Source organism: Nerophis ophidion, linkage group LG09 (assembly GCF_033978795.1).
Source record: "Nerophis ophidion isolate RoL-2023_Sa linkage group LG09, RoL_Noph_v1.0, whole genome shotgun sequence".
In the NCBI taxonomy this organism is placed as follows: Eukaryota; Metazoa; Chordata; class Actinopteri; order Syngnathiformes; family Syngnathidae; genus Nerophis; species Nerophis ophidion.
The window spans coordinates 38,583,834-38,605,730 of NC_084619.1; the positions used below are offsets into that span (position 1 = coordinate 38,583,834).

At 44.6% G+C, this 21,897-nt stretch overlaps 1 protein-coding gene across 2 annotated transcripts in view; it reads left to right on the forward strand.

The window, feature by feature from the left end:
* The window catches only part of smap1 (small ArfGAP 1), a 281,586-nt gene that overhangs the window by 160,457 nt on the left and 99,232 nt on the right, over window positions 1–21,897 (forward strand). The window lies entirely within an intron of this gene.

The window sequence follows — 21,897 nt, forward strand, 5'->3', positions numbered from 1 at the left end:
TGTGTTTGTTCCATGTCTGACATTTAAATTTAGGATTCATACATGAGTCATAAGAATGTTTGTGACATGGTATTGGTGGATGATCTATGATACAAAACCCAAAACCAGTGAAGTTGGCACGTTGTGTAAATTGTAAATAAAAACAGAATACAATGATTTGCAAATCCTTTTCAATCTATTTTCAATTGAATAGACTGCAAAGACAAAATACTTGATATTCGAACTGGTAAATGTTGTTATTTTTCGCAAATATTAGCTCATTTGGAATTTGATGCCTGCAACATGTTTAAAAAAAAAGCTGGCACATGTGGTAAAAGAGACTGAGAAAGTTGAGGAATATTCATCAAACACTTATTTAGAACACCCCACAGATGAACATGCTATTTGGAAACAGGTGGGTGCCATGATTTGGTATAAAAGCAGCTTCCATGAAATGCTCAATCATTCACGAAAAAGGATGGGGTGAGGGTCACCACTTTGTGAACAAATGCCTAAGGAAATTGTCAAACAGTTTAAGGACAACATTTTTCAATGAGTTATTGCAAGGAATTTAGGCATATTACCATCTACAGTCCGTAATATCATCAAAAGGTTCAGAGAATCTGGAGAAATCACTGCACGTAAGTGGCAAGGCTGAAAACCAACATTGACCTTTGATCCTTCAAGCGGTACCGCATCAAAAACCGACATCAATGTGTAAAGGATATCACCATGTGGGCTCAGGAACACTTAAAAAAACCACTGTCAGTAACTACAGTTCCTCGCTACATCTGTAAGTGCAAGTTAAAACTCTACTATGCATAGCGAAAGCCATTTCTCAACAACATCCAGAAACGCTGCCGGCTTGGCTGGGCCCAAACTCATCTACGATGGACTGATGCAAAGTGGAAAAGTTTTCTTTGGTCTGACGAGACCACATTTCAAATTGGTTTTGGAAACTGTGGATGTCGTGTCCTCCAGACCAAAGAGGAAAATAACCATCAGCACTGTTCTAGGTGCAAAGTTCAAAAGCCAGCATCTGTGATGGTATGGGGGTGTATTAGTGCAAAGGAATGGGAAACTTACACATCTGTGAGAGCACCATTAATGCTGAAAGGTACATAAAGGTTTTGGCATCAAAGCAACATCTTTTTATGGATGCCCTTGCTTATTTCAGCAAGACAATGCCAGGCCACATTCTGCACGTGTTACAACAGCGTGGCTTTGTAGTAAAAGAGTGCGGGTACAAGAACTGGCCTCCCTGTAATCCAAACCTGTCTCCCTTTGAACATGTGTGGTGCATTATGAAGCGCAAAATACGACAACGGAGACCCCAGACTGTTGAACAGCTTAAGCTTTACATCAAGCAAGAATGGGAAATAATTCCACCTGAAAAGCTTAAAAATTGGTCTCCTCAGTTACCAAACATTTACCGATTGTTGTTCAAAAGAAAGGCCATGTAACACAGTGATAAAAAAATGCCCCATGTGCCAACTTTTTTGCAATGTGTTAATAAATTAATGATTATTTGTTAAAAAAAAAAAAAAAAGGTTTCTCAGCTAGAACATTAAATATCTTGTCTTAGCAGTGTATTCAATTGAATATAAGTTGAAAAGGATTTGTAAATCATTGTATTCTGTTTTTATTTACAATTTACACAAAGTGCCAACTTCACCGGTTTTGGATTTTGTATATTGGACACAATCTATTGCAGTACAACACAACCTAGAATAGAATAAAATATAACTTAATTGTCACTGCACTTAAAAAGTACAACACAATTATTTTTCAGTCCCACCCATCCAAGAACAGACATACATTATATATAATAATTTTATACAATATGCACTATATATTACAGGGTTAGAAAGAACAGGAAGACTGACCTAGTGGCGCCCTGTAAAAAGGTTGGAAGGAAAGGTAAACGAGGGTGGTGTAGAAAGAGAAAAAAAAGCAACTTCCAAACTAAGCTCCTATGGAGGGTAACAGAAAAAAACCCTGAACAACAATAAGCACATACTGCATGCGCACATTTTTATGACAAACAAAAACTTGGCACTTGCAATGGGGTTCGGGGAGGGCATCAGCTCAAAGCTGCAGCCATCAGGGCAATTTTCCATAGTCCATCATACCGCAGGTGGTGAAGCAGTGAAGACGTGGGATTCAGGGTGGGGGTATGTGTGCCGATCTGTGTCGTTGTAATCCATGGGTGGGTGTATTGACCATATGCCTGGAAGTCGTTCCGTTTGGCATCACAAAACAATCAACATCTGAGGTGTCTTGAAGGGGGTGAAGGGATTTCATATTTCAGAGCGTCTTTCACTGGAATGGTCTCACTGGGGTGTTTACAACATGGCCTTGCAAAGGCCATTGCAGAGGGAGCTGTGTTGTTTTGGTCAGGGCAAACGAACACATTCCAATGGTTTTTCGGCTCCAATTGTCCGTTCTGGCAGTCAAATTGGTCATAATTTTGCTTTGTTTGTGAGTGAGAAAATACGATTGATCTGAAGATTTAAAAATGTACAATGGAATTTAAAGAGGAAAGAAGATTATTCCAATAAAATTGGTCTTTGAACTTGAATTGCCTGTGACTAGGGGTGTAACAGTACGTGTATTTGTATTGAACCGTTTCGGTACGGGGGTTTCGGTTTGGTTCGGAGGTATACAGACATATATTAAGTAGCGCACCACACGTTAAAAAAGTTGAAAACTTATTGGGGTGTTACCATTTAGTGGTCAATTGTATGGAATATGTACTGAACTGTGCAATCTTCTACTAAAAGTTTCAATCAATCAAAAAAAAACAACAACACACGGCATGCTAGCAATGACTGGACTGCGATAGACTGACCATACCTCCTCTTTTCACCGGATATGTCCTCTTTGTGGAGCTGTTCAGGAGTTTCTTAAATGCCTCAAATGTCCGGCATTTTGAGTTATGGTTGCGTGTATTTTCAATGTACGTTCAGGGTTAAGAAGGGGTTAAAACCAAAAAAAAAAGTGGTGCACCCAGCAGAGACAGAGAGCGAGAGAGTTATGATAAATGCGCATGCGTCGCCAGGCTCTGCTTTTTATCCATTGATTAATCAGATTAAATTTTTTATTATCTTTAGCAGGGGTGTCAAAAGTGTGCCCCGGAGGCCATTTGCAGCCCACAGCTAATGTTTTAAAGGCCCACGGCACATTCTAAAAATGCTATTAAAATAAACAAAAACATAAACAAAAGTGAATTAAAAAAGCTTAAAGGCCAAATGTAATTTAGAAAAATTTGCAAAGTTGAATAATAAAACAAAGCTGTTTTTTTTTCTTTCAAACTGTCATTGCTCAAAACATAATATTTAATCAATATCAATGTTATTATGAATTATTGACCTATCCAAGTTTCCCATTACTTCACATCAAATATTCCACTAAGAAAAATATTTTTGGTGGAAGATTGGCCAGAGTGTGTGAATGTGAGTGTGAATGTTGTCTGTCTATCTGTGTTGGCCCTGCGATGAGGTGGCGACTTGTTCAGGGTGTACCCCGTCTTCCGCCCGTATGCAACTGAGATAGGGGCCAGCGCCCCCCGCGACACCAAAAGGGAATAAGCGGTAGGAAATGGATGGATGGATTTAGCAAATTTGTTAAATAAATAATCCAAAAATTTATATTTTGTTTTTTTCTTACTGTACTGAAAATTAACCGAACCGTGACCTCTGAACCGAGGTACGTACCAAACCGAAATTGTTGTGTACCGTTACACCCCTACCTGTGACCTATTCTTTAGATTCTAGGGACTGTAGAACATGAATTAGTCATATGTCTATAAGAATACAGTATGGAGCTGTCTATTAAACTGTAAGCTATTTTAGGTATGGCAGAATATATTTAAAAATAAACTAGACCCAGTGAAGCTAATGCCTGGATTTAGAAAAAAAAAAGCCAATCCAGAGTCTGGTACATGCAGCAATGGACATCTCAATAAGAAGTTTTATAAAATATTGAGAAATTTGAGGATACAGTCAGTGGTGTTTTGGTAGATCACATCGGCATAATGGAGAATAGGATATAACAGTTGTGATGTCCCTCTTTTTCTAACTTGAAATGAAAACCAATTGATTGATTGGTAAAAAATGCCCAAACAGCAATATATTATCTCGGGGGTTTAAAAGTAAACTCAGGGTTGATCTATCCAATGTTTTTCAATACATTAATTTGCATTAGTGAAGTTCTATTGCTATCATTAATAAACTAGATAGATAAACCAAATATTACATCATAGAGCATTTTTTTCACATTAAGAACAAGCCTGTTGTAATTGGACCACTGTTGGACAGTGTTAAACTCATGTGGCATATTATACTTAACTTGTCATACAACGCAATTGAAATTGAGATAGGCTCCTGCACCCCCCGCAACCCCAAACGGGACAAGCGGTAGAAAATGGATAGATGGATGGAAATCGTAAGCTTAAAGATGAACATGGCAGAATGAGTACAATTGAGGTAAACTATTAATAGAAATAAAGTAAAGAAGTAGACCTAAAATAGAATCTATTTTGAAGATAAGAGTTAAACAAGAGGACAGCGTTTTGATGCAGGCCAATATAATGCGGTTTGTCCAGGATAAGATGATAATCAACGGTCAAAAGCTTTTGACAGATCAATGAAAAAATTCCCCTGTAAAGTGGCTGGTGTCAGATGCAGAAAACAAGTCATTTTTTTAATTCAAGAAGAGCTGTAGGTGTAGAAAAATAGGTTGAAAATGGGATTCATGTGGAAATAAGATGTTAGCTTCAGGGACATAAATAAATAGTTGATGAAAAATGTGTTTTTCACATTTTTGTACAAATACATAGATTATGGATGTGGAGATATCTTTCTTCCCCCTTCAGGGTTCAGGGTTCGTCGGACCACCTTGACCACAACACCTTCTAATGTGGGTTTTAAAAACAGGAGAGTTTTTATTTTTTTGTTCTTGTCGTCGTCTTCAAAGGTTGGTTTTGCTTTTCAGCAGTCTCACTCTCTCTCGTCGTGCTCTTGTGGCTTTTCAGCTCCGTCATGTGTTTCCTGATCCCACTATCTCCCCCCGCTCATGGTCTCCGGCGCTGCTATAAAGGAACAGGTGATTAGATAACTTGTTCCACCTGAGATATCCACTCACCTGTTGGTTGCTTCATGGTTTGCCCCTGCACACACCCCACTCACAGGCAACGCGTGGACCACGCCCCTCTCCACATGCAACCACCGCCAGACTCAGGCCGGGCAACCGTCCGGCCGCCTCCCCACCCCATAGCGGGGCGAGAGAGGAAGTCGGCCACAACCATCTGCGCGCCCCGTCTGTGGACCACCCGGAAGTTGTAGGGCTATTATGCCAGGTACCACCGGGGGATCCGCGCATTGGCATCCTTCATTCGGTGGAGCCACTGGAGGAGTTTGTGGTCCGAGCAGAGACTGAAGGCGCGCCCCAGCAGGTAGTAACGGAGGCCCCGGCCGCCCACCAGCTGGCAAGGCACTCCCTCTTCACTGTGCTGTACCTTTCCTCCCGGTCCGAGAGTTTCCGGCTGATGTAAAGCACAGGGCGGTTGACGCCCTTCACCCGCTGGGTCAGTACCGCCCCCAGTCCCCGGCCCGACGCGTCCACCTGCAGACAGAAAGGGATGTTAAAATTTGGCATGTGCAGCACCGGCTCCTCGCAGAGTGCTGTTTTTACCTTCTCGTACCCCCACTGGCACTGCTCCATCCACTGGACCAGATCTGGAGCCCCCTTTCGTGTGAGGTCAGTCAGTGGGCTGGTCAAGTCTGCAAACCGGGGAATAAATCGGCGGTAGTAGCCCGCCAGTTCCAAAAACTGCCTCACCTCTTTTTTCGTCTTTGAGGGGTGGGCAGGGTGCAATCGCCGCTGTCTTGTCGACTTGTGGCCGCAGCCTTCTCCCTCCCAAGTGGTACCCCAGGTACTGTACTACCCTCCGGCAAACTGCGCACTTTGCCGGCTTGGCGGTGAGCCCTGCCCGCTTCAGGGACTGTAGCAGCGCCCCCACACGATGCATGTGTTGTTCCCAGCTTCCACTTGGAATGATGCCATCATCCAAGTAGGCAGCTGCGTATGCCGCGTGGGGTTGCAGCACCCGGTCCATGAGGCGCTGGAACGTGGCGGGCGCACCGAACAAACCAAACGGAAGTGTCACAAATTGTTACAAACCTTCCGGAGTGGAAAAGGCAGTTTTTTTCTTGGGACTCTGGTGACAAAGGAATCTGCCAGTAACCCTTGGTTAAATCCAGCGTCGTGGAAAAACGAGCAGTGCCGAGCAGATCCAGGAGCTCGTCGACCCGGGTAATTGGGTATGCGTCAAAACGTGACACCGCATTTACCTTGCGGTAATCCACACAGAACCGTATAGTCCCATACTTCTTCCCTACCAGAACGATGGGGCTGCACCACGCTCTGCGGGATTCTTCTATTACACCCATCTCGAGCATGGTTTTAAATTCCTCCCGAACTACTTTGCGTTTGTGTCCGGGAAGCCGATATGGCCAAGACCGCACCGTAACCCCCTGGCTGGTCTCAATATGATGCTGTAAGAGATTCGTCCGGCCGGGCCGCGAGGAGAACACATCAGAGGAGCGACGCTGCAATTCAGCAATATCCGCTCTCTGCGCTAACGTGAGCTGCTCGTCACAGGGCAGATGAGGGGGTGGGCCAGAGCACGGGAACTCTGGACCCAGCTCCTCCTCCTCCCTCACTTCTGTCACCATGGAGAGAGGCTCCGCTTCTCTCCATGCCTTCAGCAGGTTCAGATGATAAATCTGAGTGTCTCCGCGTCAGTCCTAGCGTCGAACCTCATAATCAACATCACCTACTTGCCGTGTGACCTCGAAGGGTCCTTGCCACTTTGCAAGTAATTTGGAACTTGAGGTTGGAAGCAATACAAGCACCTTTTCTCCAGGTGTAAATTTGCGTAGTTGGGTCCCCTTGTTATACGTGCGCTGTTGACGCTCTTGGGCATGGAGCAAATTTACACGTGATAAGTGGCCCACCTTGTGGAGTTTTGCTCGCATGTCCATGACATACTGAATTTCATTGTTGCTGGAGCTTGGACCTTCCTCCCAGCTTTCTTTAATAATGTCCAGCACTCCGCGAGGCCTGTGGCCATATAACAACTCAAAAGGTGTAAAACCTAGAGAGGTCTGGGGTGCCTCCCGCATAACAAACATTAGGGGTTCCAACCATTAATCCCAATTTTGTTTTGTCCCTGTGCATGAACTTGGTTTTCAGCGTTTGTGGATGATATACGCTGGTGCGGATGGCCGTGATTCCCAATAACCCGTATTGTTCCTTTATCGTGCGCGACATAAAGGACGTGCCCTGGTCAGTCAGAATCTCTTTCGGGATTAAGACTTGGGAGATGACCTAAAACAGCGCTTGCGCAACACTCTTGGCAGAGATGGAGCGCAGGGGCACTGCTTCGGGATAACGCGTTGCGTAATCCACCAGGACTAACACAAAGCGGTATCCCCGTGTGCTCGGGGAAAATGGTCTGATGAAGTCTATCCCAATTCTTTTGAACGGGACCTCTATGAGTGGTAATGGGCGCAAGGGGGCCTTTGGGAGGGCCGCTGGGTTCACCAGCTGGCAGTCCGGGCAGGCAGCGCACCAACGGCGCACGTCTGCCCGGAGGCCTGGCCAATAGAATCAGACCATGACCCGATTAAGTGTCTTATCATACCCCATATGGCCGGAGAGTGGATTAAGATGTGCCTCCTGGAAAATCATCTCCCGGCGGTGCTTTGGCACCAACAACTGGGTGTGTTCCTCTCAGATCAGAGTGTCACGGCTCACTCTAATAACCTATCACAAATAATTGAAAAATGGGGAAATACCCGCGCTTTCCCCCGGGCGCACAGGCTGACCGTCAATGTAATCCACCTGGTCCCAGGCCGCGCGCAAGGTTTCATCACGGTACTGCTCGAGGGGAAAATTATCCGTAAGTTGCCACCGGGAGGCCGCGAAGCCCCCACTGTGTCCCGCTCTGCAGCACCGGATGAAGCCGTGTCGCCACTGAGAACCGCGCGGATACTCCCCCCTCCTATCGTCCGTGAGCGCATTCCCACACATCGTGTCACTAGATGGTTAAACCCCGGCCAATTCTTTCCTAGATTTATAGGATGCGTAAGGTGCGCTTGCGGCAACCTTGACACTATGCTTTTGACTCTTATACTAAATTTTCACTTGGGTATTTGTGCACATCCCAATGAATACACCTGATTTTTTCCCGTGTTGCATACCTCAACGCCCCGGGACGAACCAGGTTCTGGTGAATCATGGACTGTTTGCAGGCCGAATCCACCATCGCCCAGTATGTACTCCCTTGTACCCTTACCGTGACACAGTACGTTGCCCCCAGATCGGGGGTGGGTGCTGGGGGCCTGACAACCCGCATCACCTGCCCCACCTCCATTAAGGAACACTTCCGGCACACGTGCCCGGGCTGATCGTACCCCCAGCACACCGGCCCTGGTGCTCGAGGCGCCATCAGCAAGGGAAGCCCTCTCTCCGCAGCGGCGGTACCCTGGAACGCGGAAGCAGAGGAGATATTACATCCCCGTGTTCCCCCCTTGTTGTGTGTGTATGTGTGCGTGAATGGGTGCGTGTGTGTGTGCTTTTAAGCTGTTTGTTCGAGAAGGGGACCTGCTCGCTGACTCCGGGTGGTTCGGCCGGTCGAGATCGCTGCTTCATGGTTGTCCCTTCCTGTGGCGCGAGTCGTCGGCGGGGTGCTGGGTTGGGCCTTTCGGCTGACTTTGTGGTCGCCTCCCGGTGGACTGCCAGGTGATCCTCTGCCAAAGTCACAGCCATCTTCACGTCGGGGGGGCGGTGGTACCTGACCCATGCGGCGGTCCTGAGCGGCATCGATGAATTGTTCCAGTACAATATACTCTAGTACTTTTGGATCTTGTCCATTCAGCTGGAGCCACCTGGTCGCCGCGTCCCTCAGCTGCTGCGCCAGCACGAAGGGGCGGTCCTCCGGGCCCAGTTTCATGGCATGAAACCTTCTTGTGTGGTCCTCTGGGCTGCTGCCGACCCGATCCAGGATGGCGTGGCGAAGGTTGGGGTACTGCATTCGGGCAGCTGCTGGGAGACTCAACACCGCCCTCTGTGCCTCCCCCACCAGGAGTGGCAGCAGCATCACGCCCCATTCTTCCTCCAGCCACTTATATGAGGTTGCAGTGGCCTTCACCATGTGCTGCATGGAAATTGTCGCTCCCGCACCTGATGTGCCAGCTCTGCTCATTAAGGTTTGCAGCAGCTGGGTCTGCTGCTGGCTCGCCGCTGACACCTCGGCCAGCACTCGCCCGAACGACTCCAGGGGGGTTGTGGTAGACATCACTTCGGTCCGGTTGGTTGGGTGCCAGTTGTGGAAGTATCTTTCTTCCCCGGGTTGGACCAACTTGACCACAACACTTGTAACGTGTGTTTTAACAGGAGAGTTTTTATTTTTTTGTTCTTGTCGTCTTCAAAGGTTGATTTTGCTTTTCAGCAGTCTCACTCCCTTTCGTCGTGCTAACAAAAAGCAAGTAGGATCATCTTTGTTGATGTTGGGAAAGGACAATGCCTACAATCTCTTTAGTGATTGAATGCTGTAGAATGACATTGAACATAGGTCACATGCTCAATTCAAACCTATGGCATTTTGATGCACATTATGAGCAGTAAATACCAGGAATTTCTGCTCCATGTTTGTTCACCTTAAAGACAAACAATACAAGAAAGAAAGTACAAGATAAAGCCTTTCAACTATAAATATGGTAAAATTATACACACTTTTTAAACTTTTCTGTTTGTAATGTTAGAATGCTGACAAAATGAAGAACTAATTTTCACTGACTAAAAAATGACAATGCAGTTGCATGCAGCATGCAGAACCGGACTATAAATACATGATCCACACCTTGCAGCCTTGTTGAGAAGATGAGATTTCACACATAATCAATAATTCCAATACGCGGCAGTATTCTCCCCCACATTTCTTCCCATCCCCCTCCACTATGTCTCTGTTTACTTTACAACTGTAGCCCTCTGGCAAAGTGGATCCTACACATCTTACTGTTTGTTTAACCAGATGAAAACAATAGTTCCCCTATTTTCATTTCCATTTGCTTTGATTGTGCTCTTAAAAGCAGTAGTGAAATTGAATTGAAATTTCAATTATCATTTGTGACGTTTAAAGGGAATAATTACCCTCTATTAGATGTTCTTTTGTGTGCATAAGATGAGTTGCACGGATGAAGGCTTGGTTAGTGATGTGAGAAAGATGTGAAATATGGCATCTATCCATTCATTCTTCTACTGCTTATCTTCCACTTGGGTCATACTTAGTGAATACAATAGTGTGTCTTGTTTGGGTCTATTTGTGGCATAACACATCCAATCATTTGTTACTTACTACAAACCCTGTTTCCATATGAGTTGGGAAGTTGTGTTAGATGTAAATATAAACGGAATACAATGATTTGCAAATCATTTCAACCCATATTCAGTTGAATATGCTACAAAGACAACATATTTGATGTTCAAACTGATAAACATTTTTTTTTTTTGCAAAAAATCATTAACTTTAGAATTTGATGCCAGCAACACGTGACAAAGAAGTTGGGAAAGGTGGCAATACATACTGATAAAGTTGAGGAATACTCATCAAACACTTATTTGGGTACATCCCACAGGTGTGCAGGTTAATTTGTAACAGGTGGGTGCCATGATTGGGTATAAACAGAGCTTCCCAAAAAATCTCAGTCTTTCACAAGAAAGGATGGGGCGAGGTACACCTCTTTGTCCACAACTGTGTGAGCAAGTAGTTAAACAGTTTAAGAACAACGTTTCTCAAAGTGCAATTGCAAGAAATTTAGGGATTTCAACATCTACGGTTCATAATATCTCTACGGTTCATAATATCATCAAAAGGTTCAGAGAATATGGAGAAATCACTCCACGTAAGCGGCATGGCCGGAAACCAACATTGAATGACCATGACCTTCGATCCCTCAGACGGCACTGTATCAAAAACCGACATCAATCTCTAAATAATATTACCACATGGACTCAGGAACACTTCAGAAAACCCCTGTCACTAAATACAGTTCGTCGCTACATCTGTAAGTGCAAGTTAAAGCTCTACTATGCAAAGCGAAAGCCATTTATCAACAACATACAGAAACGCGCCGGCTTCTCTGGACCCGAGATCATCTAAGATGAAGTGATGCAGAGTGGAAAAGTGTTCTGTGGCCTGACGAGTCCACATTTCATATTGTTTTCGGAAATATTCGACATCGTGTCATCGGGACCAAAGGGGAAGCGAACCATCCAGAATGTTGTCGATGCACAGTTCAAAAGCCAGCATCTGTGATGATATGGGGGTGCATTTGTGCCCAAGGCATGGGTAACTTACTCATCTGTGAAGGCACCATTAATGCTGAAAGGTACATACAGGTTTTGGAATAACATATGCTGCCATCTAAGCGCCGTTTGTTCATGCGTATTTCAGCAAGACAATGCCAAGCCACATTCAGCACGTGTTTCAACAGCGTAGCTTTGTAAAAAAAGAGTGTGGGTACTTTCCTGGCCCACCTGCAGTCCAGACATGTCTCCCATCGAAAATGTTTGGCGTATTATGAAGCGTAAAATACGACAGCGGCGACCCCGGACTGTTGAATGACTGAAGCTCTACCTAAAACAAGAATGGGAAAGAATTCCACTTTCAAAGCTTCAACAATTAGTTTCCTCAGTTCCCAAACATTTATTGAGTGTTGTTAAAAGAAAAGGCGATGTAACACAGTGGTGAACATGCCCTTTCCCAACTACTTTGACACGTGTTGCAGCCATGAAATTCTAAGTTAATTATTATTTGCAAAAAAAAATAATAATAAAGTTTATCAAGGTTCAAGGTTCAAGGTTCAACTTTATTGTCCCCTCGGGGAAATTTGTCTTGGGCACAGTGCATCATTGCTTTCTTAACATACACAAAAACAACAGAACAAAAACACAAGCACAGACACAACCACAACCAGACATGAGTTTGAACATCAAATATCTTGTTTTTGTAGTGCATTCCACTGAATATGGGTTGAAAATGATTTGCAAATCCTTGTATTCCGTTTATATTTACATCTAACACAATTCCCCAACTCAAATGGAAATGGGGTTTATAATTTCCACACTTCTATTAGCCCTGGGTCAGGTAGACCCGGACATTTTATATGTACCATATTTTTCGGCATATAAGTCGCTCCGGAGTATACGTGTCACCGGCTGAAAATGCATAATAAAGAAGGAAAAAAACATATATAAGTCGCACTGGAGTAAAATTCGCATTTTTTGGGGACATTTATTTGATAAAACCCAACAACAAGAATAGACATTTGAAAGGCAATTTGAAATAAATAAAGAATAGTGAACAGGCTGAATAAGTGTACGTTATATGACGTATAAATAACCAACTGAGAAGGTGCCTGGTATGTTAACGTAACATATTATGGTGAGAGTCATTCAAATAACTATAACATATAGAACATGGTATACGTTTACCAAACAATCTGTCACTCCTAATCGATAAATCCGATGAAATCTTCTTCCTCGATGTCGCTTCTAAACAACTCTGCCAACTCCAAAGGTATGCGCCGCTTCCTCTTGTCGTTTTCTGCTGCATATTTCACTACGTCCAGCTTGTAATCTGCAGTACATGATTTCCTTTTCGGTGCCATTTTTGTTCAACCCTTCTCAGTTTTTATAAATTACCGCCAACGATGAAATGATCCATTTAAATTGCTACGGCAGTAGCATATAGCATATAGCAGTTAGTATCCCATGACCCACAATGCACTTCTGCGATGACCCTCCCCCGCCGAATTTTTATTGGTGGACGTGTGTGTGACGATTGCTGACATTTTCTTCGTCTCTTCCGCGAATGAGAAAAATAATATTATTTGATATTTTATGGTAATGTGTTTATAATTTCACACATAGGTCGCTCCGGAGTATATGTCGCACCCCCGGCCAAACTATGAAAAAAACTGTGAATTATAGTCCTAAAAATACGGTAATAGAAATGTGTAGGGGGGTTATATGGTTTGTGTTCATTAGATATGTATTCTGATACATGTTCTTCACAGAAAATGAGCAAGAGCCAGTGAGTCTCAGTTTGAAAAATTAATTAATTGTATAATTTTTCTTTTAATAAAAGTCGAAAATGGATCCCACAGACCCGAACACCACAGAAGGGTTTGCATGTGTATTTGTAACAGCACACCTCACTGGTGTGTCAACAATGGCAGTTTAAGAAATCTATCCCCACTGTCACGCATTCACCAGTTTAAAAGTGCTAATTTGGCCAATCAAAAGCATGAAAAATAACTTGCTGATAGTTTTGACGCCTCTACCCGTCAATATGTCAGTGGTTGAATGCACATTTATGCATTTGTACTAATTTTTTTTTACACAAGTATTTTTGATTCTACAAGTTGAAAGTATCACAAACATTATTGCACGTTGTGCTGTTCAGACGTTACTATTAAATAACGCAAATGTCCTCAGACATTTCGGCTGTGGCAGGCTGTGCATTTGGCACCTGAGCCTTCACACTGGATATAAAACAATAATATCAGAGAAAAATATTATACAATGCCATCCATCCATCCATTTTCTACCGCTTATTCCCTTTCGGGGTCGCGGGGGGCGCTGGCGCCTATCTCAGCTACAATCGGGCGGAAGGCGGGGTACACCCTGGACAAGGCGCCACCTCATCGCAGGGCCAACACAGATAGACAGACATACAATGGCGTGGCAAAAAAGAGAGCGAGGTATTCTGCATATTGAGGATAAATACCAGTATTACTGAAGCAGGAAATCAAGTTAACCAGTTTGTACTAGTGGTCCACAAGTACAAATTGTCTTAAGTATTTTTGGAAAACTGCACTTTTTTTTAGGATTTGGCCCTTTATCCACAATTTACATGTGAGACAAGAACACACTTGTGTTGTCATTTTCTGTGCATTCTCGAACAGTAAAACACTATGGAGCAGTAAAAAAACTGCAAACACAAGGCGGCGATGTTCATGCTAATTGCTGTAAGTATATATGCAATGTAGTAACTGGCATATTCATGATAACTTGTGATATTAACAGCATTGTGGTTATTTTAAGTATTAGTTCAGTTCAGTTTATTTATTTATGCAGCACATTTAAAAACAACCCCAGTTGGCCAAATTGCTGTACAGACATAAAAAAAAAAAATATAAACAAAATAAGGGCACGTCGTGTCACATTTACATTGTAACACAGAAGGATGAATAAAATACATTAGTAAAATATACCTTAAAAGAAGTGCAGACTATATCCATCCATCCATCCATTTTCTACCGCTTATTCCCTCTGGGGTCGCGGGGGACGTAGCTGCCTATCCCAATGGAAGGTGGCGTATACCCTGGACAAGTCGCCACCTCATCAAAAGGCCAACACAGATAGACAGACAACATTCACACTCACATTCACACACTAGGGCCAATTTAGTGTTGCCAATCAACCTATCCCCAGGTGCATGTCTTTGGAGGTGGGAGGAAGTCGGAGTACCCGGAGGGAACCCACGCATTCACGGGGAGAACATGCAAACTCCACACAGAAAGATCCCGAGCCCGGGATTGAACTCAGGACTACTCAGGACCTTCGTATTGTGAGGCAGTAACACTAACCCCTCTTCCACCGTGCTGCCCGCAGAATATATCACCTAAAGTATTACAATGTAATAAAAATAAAAAATACATAAAACAAGAAATAAAAAACAACCACCATATCCTGCCTAACTGGATTTGAACTCCAGGTAGTAAAAATATGTTTTTAACCTAGATTTAGATTGGCTCAGAGACTGTTAGGATTTAATAGATAGTGGAAGATTATTTCACAATCCGGGCCCTGCCACTGAGAAAGCTCTACCTCCTTTGGTTTTGGGTCTTTTTTTTGGGACAGACAGGAGTAGCTGGTCTGAAGACCTCAGAGCATACTTGCCAACTCTCCCGATTTTCCCGGGAAAGTCCCGAATTTCATTGCCCCTCCCGAAAATCTCCCGGGGCCACCATTCTCACGAATTTCTCCCGATTTCCACCCGGCCAACAATATTGCTAAACCATCCTTCACTGGGCGCCACTTCCGGCCGGACAATAATAACGTTTACACCTCAAAGTGAAACGCGGCAATCAGAACAGAAGACGAAGCAGAAGAACTGACATGGCGGCGATGAGTAAGAAGAAAAAGTACGCTTGCAAGTTCCAAAATGATTGGAAAAAATAATTTCAGTTCGTCCAGGACAGCTCAAAGGGGAAGGGGTATGCTGCCTGCAAATTTTGTAGATAAGACTTTTCCATTGAACACGGTGGCCGAACAGACATAGTCACTCATGAACGGTCAGAGAAGCATAAGGCTGTGGTAACGCAGCACCGGTCACAGCCCAGTACTATGGGCCAGCTTGCTAAATAGAGACCCGAGGGTGTAACTTATGCCGAGACAAAGATGGCTATGTTGATAGCTGTGAGCAACATCCCGTTCTCATTTGCGGATGTTTTCAACAATTCAGAGATCGCTCGCCAGTACGAAAAAGACCGAAAAAAGGCTACTCAAATAGTGAAAGGTGAGTGTTATTTTTTTTTCAAGTAAGCAGCATTTTTAAGCAATGTTTCGAAATTCAAGTATTTATTTTATATATATATATATATATATATATATATATATATATATATATATATATATATATATATATATATATATATATATATGTGTGTGTGTGTGTGTGTGTGTGTGTGTGTGTATAAATATATATATATATATGTAAATAAATATTTTAATTTTAGTGAATTACAGCTATATATATATATATATATATATATATATATATATATATAAACTAATTCACTGAAATTCAAGTATTTCTATATATATGTATATATATATATATATATATATATATATATATATATATATATATATATATATATGTGTAAATATTAGGGGTGTAACGATACACAAACATTTTGGTTTGGTACGTACCTCGGTTTAGAGGTCACGGTTCGGTTCCTTTTCGGTACAGTAAGAAAACAACAAAATATACATTTTTTTGGTTATTTATTTACCAATTTTGTAAATAATGGCATAACATACAGTGGGGCAAAAAAGTATCTAGTCAGCCACCGATTGTGCAAGTTCTCCCACTTAAAATGATGACAGAGGTCTGTAATTTTCATCATAGGTACACTTCAACTGTGAAAGAAAGAATGTGAAAAAAAATCCAGGAATTCATATTGTGGGAATTTTAAAGAATAAGAATTTATTTGTAAATTATTGTGGAAAATAAGTATTTGGTCAACCATTCAAAAGTTGACACTGATGGAAGGAGGTTTTGGCTCAAAATCTCACGATACATGGCCCCATTCATTCTTTCCTCAACACGGATCAATCGTCCTGTCCCCTTAGCAGAAAAACAGCCCCAAAGCATAATGTTTCCACCCCCATGCTTCACATTAGGTCTGGTGTTCTTGGGATACAACTCAGTATTCTTCTTCCTCCAAACACGACGAGTTGAGTTTATACCAAAAAGTTCTATTCTGGTTTCATCTGACCACATGACATTCTCCCAATCCTCTGCTGTATCATCCATGTATCCATTTTGGTATAAATTGGCTATTTCTGGCAATTTATTTAAGTGTGTATCAAACTGGTAGCCCTTCGCATTAATCAGCACCCAAGAAGTACCTCTTGGTTTCAAAAAGGTTGGTGACCCCTGATATGCAGTATATAAAAAATACTTAAATTTCAGTGAATTACAGCTGTACATATATATATATATATATATATATATATATATATATATATATATATATATATATATATATATATATAAATATATATATAAATATATATATATATATATATATATATATACATATATATATATATATATATATATATATGTTTATATGTATATATATACAGTGCTGCGCCCGGGTATCATTTATGGTGATTTATGTTGTGTTTGTTGTATTCTACCTGCCTCCTCATCTGGTGTGTCAGTGTTTTTCCCCAGTTTATTGGCCCTCACTAGGCACACCTGCTGCCAATCACGTCCCGGTAGTATTTAAGCGCTTCACTGCCAGCCTGTCCCTGCCGACTATTGTTCCTGAACTCCACTCTGACACGTCCCTCTCGCATTCAGCTCCCCTGGTATGTTGCTCTCGTATATTCATGTATTTTGACCTCGTTGTGTTTTTGTTTTTTCTAGCCTCCCTGTTTTGAATATTAGTTTTGCCACGCTGTGTGCGCCCTGGCCTTTTCCCTGCCAGCCTCTGAGAGAGACTACCTTTGTTATATTTCCCATGGTGTGCACGTTTGCCCCATCTTCCTTAGTTATCATTTTGACTTATTAAATATTACATTTTTGTCACTATCGCTAATCTTGCCTCCATTCTCTGCATCTCGGGGTCCACCCTTGAACTATATATATATAGATATATATAACCGTAACAGAATAGTCGGCCATGTCTATGGACCTCGCAGAGACTGAACCATTCAGACGGGAATTGCAACAGCAGGCAATTCGTCTGGGGCAACAGGAGGAACAATTCGGTTTGCTGGGGGCATGTGTCAACGCCATGACTGAACGTCAAGATGCCCGCCTCAACACATTGGAGCAACAGCTCAGTAGTGTACTCACCGCTTTGCAGGCCTTGTCTCCGTCCACGGCCGTTCCAGCAGTCCCGCAGTTACCTCCACGTCCAGAGGATACTCCTCTGCCTAATGACACTTCACCGGCATCTTGCCCACCGCTCTCCAAACCAGAGCGCTTCTCCGGTGAGTCCGGTGATGTGCTCCCTTTTCTCACGCAATGTGAGATCTATTTTGAACTTTTACCCGCTTCCTTTCCCTCGGAAAGAGCTCGCGTGGCGTTCGTGATGACCCACATGAGTGGCCGGGCGTCGGCTTGGGCCACCGCAGAGTGGGTGCGTCATTCACCCGTGTGCGCCATTCACCCGTGTGCGCCTCATACGCCGCCTTCTCCAAAGCCTTAAGGAGCATCTTCCAACGTGAGAAGCCAGGGCGTGATGCGGCACGAGCGTTGCTACGTCTGCAACAAGGGCAGCGAAGTGTCACGGACTTCGCTATTGAATTTCGTAAACTGGCGGCGGCAAGTGAATGGCCCACTTCCGCATTGGTGGATGTATTTTCCCTCGGCCTTGCAGATAGGGTCCGAAGACTAATGATTCCGATCAAGACTCCCGAGAGCCTCAACGAACTTGTCGCTATGGCAGTGGAGGTGGAGTCCCGCCTTGTTGACTGGGAAAGGGAGAGATTCCGACGACAAGGGGTGCGCTCCTCGGCGTATAATGGGAGTGGCCATGGAGGACATCAGGTTTCTGCCACTCCGATACCATTTGTCGATTCCTTGCCGATACCACGAGACGACGACCCTATGCAATTAGGAGGATCTCGCCTCACTCAGGCGGAGAGGGATCGTCGTTTTCGTCTCCAGCTTTGCCTGTATTGTGGAGAGGCTGGTCATCGCTTGAATCGCTGCTCTCTGCGTACATCCCGCCATCGTTCTCAAGCTTCATCAACTTCGCGCACCCAAGCTTCATCACCACCGCGACCCCAAGCTCCACCCACTCGCCGCACCCCAGCAACACAGGTTCCAGCGGCTTCTCCTGCTCCTCTACCGCCATCTACAGGTCGGACTTTGTCACGTCTTCAACTCACTGGCACGCTCGCCTGGGATATTACTAAGCACTTTGACATTTGTGCCCTTATTGACTCTGGTTCAGATGACAATTTTATTGATGAAACACTTGTTAAACGTTTGTCTATTCCCGTTTCTGAATTACATGTATCTAGGGTGGTCCGTTCCCTCGACGGGGGCCGCCTGGCGAGCGTGACTCATCAGACTGAACCATTAACTCTTAAATTATCTGGTAACCATTTTGAGTCCATTTGTTTTCCCGTCATTCCCTCCCGCTCTGCTCCGGTTGTGCTCGGACTTACCTGGCTAGCTCAGTATAACCCCCAGATTGACTGGGTCAAGACTAGATTCGTTAATTGGGGTGATTTTTGTCACACACATTGTCTCCAGTCCGCATTCCCTCGCATCGGGCTCGTACGTATTGTTACCCCGGAAGTCATAGATTTGTCGGTTGTCCCCACTACATACCATGACCTTAAGGAGGTTTTCAGTAAGGACCGCACATTGTCCTTACCACCACACCGTCCTTATGACTGTTCCATTAATCTTCTCCCAGGTGCCACACTTCCCTCGTCCCGTCTTTATAATATTTCTAGACCTGAACGTGAATCATTAGAGGACTATATTACCACGTCACTCGCTTCGGGTCTCATCCGCCCTTCCAACTCTCCTCTAGCCGCCGGATGTTTTTTTGTAGAGAAGAAGGATAAGACACTTCGTCCTTGTATTGATTATCGGGCCCTTAATCTCATTACGATTAAAAATAAGTATCCCCTTCCGCTTCTCAATTCTGCGTTTAACCCCTTACATACTGCCAGATATTTCACCAAATTGGACCTCCGCAATGCTTATCACCTTGTCAGAATAAAGCAGGGGGACGGATGGAAGACCGCCTTTAACACTCCACTGGGTCATTTTGAATATCTGGTCATGCCTTTTGGCCTCACCAATGCGCCGGCGGTTTTTCAAAACCTCATCAATGATGTTCTTCGTGACATGCTCGATCGTTTTGTGGTCGTTTACCTGGACGATATCCTCATTTTTTCTGCTACCCCCGAACTTCACGTCCAGCATGTTCGTTTAGTTCTCCAACGTCTTCTCGAGAATAGACTTTTTGTCAAGGCTGAGAAATGCGTGTTTCATACTGATTCCGTTCCGTTCTTGGGGTTCATTGTGGAGAAGGGTCAACTCCGAGTGGATCCCGCGAAGATCAAATCGGTGGTCGATTGGCCCACACCCACCACTAGGAAGCACCTCCAAAGATTTTTAGGTTTTGCTAATTTTTACCGCCGTTTTATCCGTAATTTTAGTCAAGTAGCTGAACCACTTACTAAGATTACATCTACCAAGCTCCCGTTTTTGTGGACCTCTGAGACACAAAAGTCCTTTGATAAACTCAAGTTGTTGTTTACTTCGGCACCTGTCCTCGTCCACCCTAACGTGTCCACAAAAGCGTGGGAGCTGTTCTTTCCCAGCGCTCTACCCCGACCAGAGGCTGCACCTCTGTGCCTTCTTCTCACGTCGCCTGACTCCTGCTGAATGCGACTACGACATAGGTAATAGAGAACTACTCGCTGTTGTCTTAGCGCTGCAGGAATGGAGGCACTGGCTGGAGGGCTCGGAGACTCCGTTTGTTGTGTTCACGGACCACAAGAATCTGGCATACATCCGTACTGCTCAACGGCTTAACCCAAGGCAAGCCAGGTGGACATTATTCTTCACCAGGTTCAACTTTACCATAACCTTCCGACCCGGCTCCCAGATTGGTAAGCCTGACGCTTTGTCCAGGATGTACGCTGGCCCTGAGGAGGAGGTCAAGACTGAGACCATCATCCCTCCTTCACAAGTGCTGGGAGCTATACAATGGGACATCGAGAGTCGCGTGATTGAGGGACTCAAGAAGGTCCCATCTCCTAAGAACTGTCCTCTGGGGCGGTTATTCGTCATTCCTGAGCTCCGATCGGAGGTCTTGAACTGGGGCCACAACTCCAAGATCGCCTGCCACCCAGGCATTACTCGTACTGCTTTTCTCCTAGCCCAGCGCTTCTGGTGGCCTACTCTCAAGACTGATGTGATGGAGTATGTTTCTGCCTGTTCCACCTGTGCCCGCAATAAGGCTTCCCATCGGGCACCAGCTGGCCTTCTACGACCACTTCCCATACCCTCCCGCCCGTGGTCTCATGTGGCATTGGACTTTGTTACAGGACTTCCACCATCTAATGGCAACACTGTAATACTGACAATGGTGGACCGATTTTCCAAGATGGCACATTTCATCCCCCTTCACAAGTTGCCCTCGGCACTCAAGACTGCAGACTTAATTACACGCCACATTTTCCGGCTGCATGGTATTCCGTTGGATGTAGTCTCGGACAGGGGACCACAATTTTTTTCAGCAGTTTGGAAGGCTTTTTGCAATTTGTTGGGAGCATCTCCAAGCCTCTCTTCTGGTTACCACCCACAGACTAACGGTCAGACGGAGCGCACCAATCAAGATCTGGAGGCTGCCATCCTTTGCGTTTGCCACCAGCAGCCAGCCTCCTGGGCGCTCAGTCTACCTGGGATTGAGTACTCTCACAACACTCTCATCAGCTCGGCAACAGGTATGTCCCCTTTCCACTCTGCCTACGGTTACCAACCTCCTGCTTTTCCTTCCCTGGAATCTGAGGTCGCTGTTCCATCTGTGGCTGCCCACCTACGCCGTCCACGTCAAGCCTGGCAGAATACCCGGTCCGCACTGTCACGCACCTCGGAGCGCAATCAGCGTCTCGCCAAACGCCACCGCAGCACAGCACCTGATTACAAGCCCGGTCAGAAGGTATGGTTATCATCACGGGATTTACCCCTCCAAGTTTCCTCCAAAAAACTGCAGCCACGATTTATTGGACCGTACACCATCGAGAAAGTCATCAACCCTTCAGCGGTTCGTCTTCATCTTCCGGACTCTCTCAAGATCCATCCAGCCTACCACGTCTCCCTGCTCAAGCCCGTGTCCTCCAGTCCCTTGAGTCCTCCAGAGGTGCCTCCTCCTCCTCCCAGGCTTATCGATGGACATCAGGCGTTCACGGTCAAGGCCATTCTTGACGTGAGAAGAAGGGGCAGGGGTTTCCAGTACCTGGTCGACTGGGATTGTTACAGCCCCGAGGACCGATCTTGGGTCCCGCGTTCGC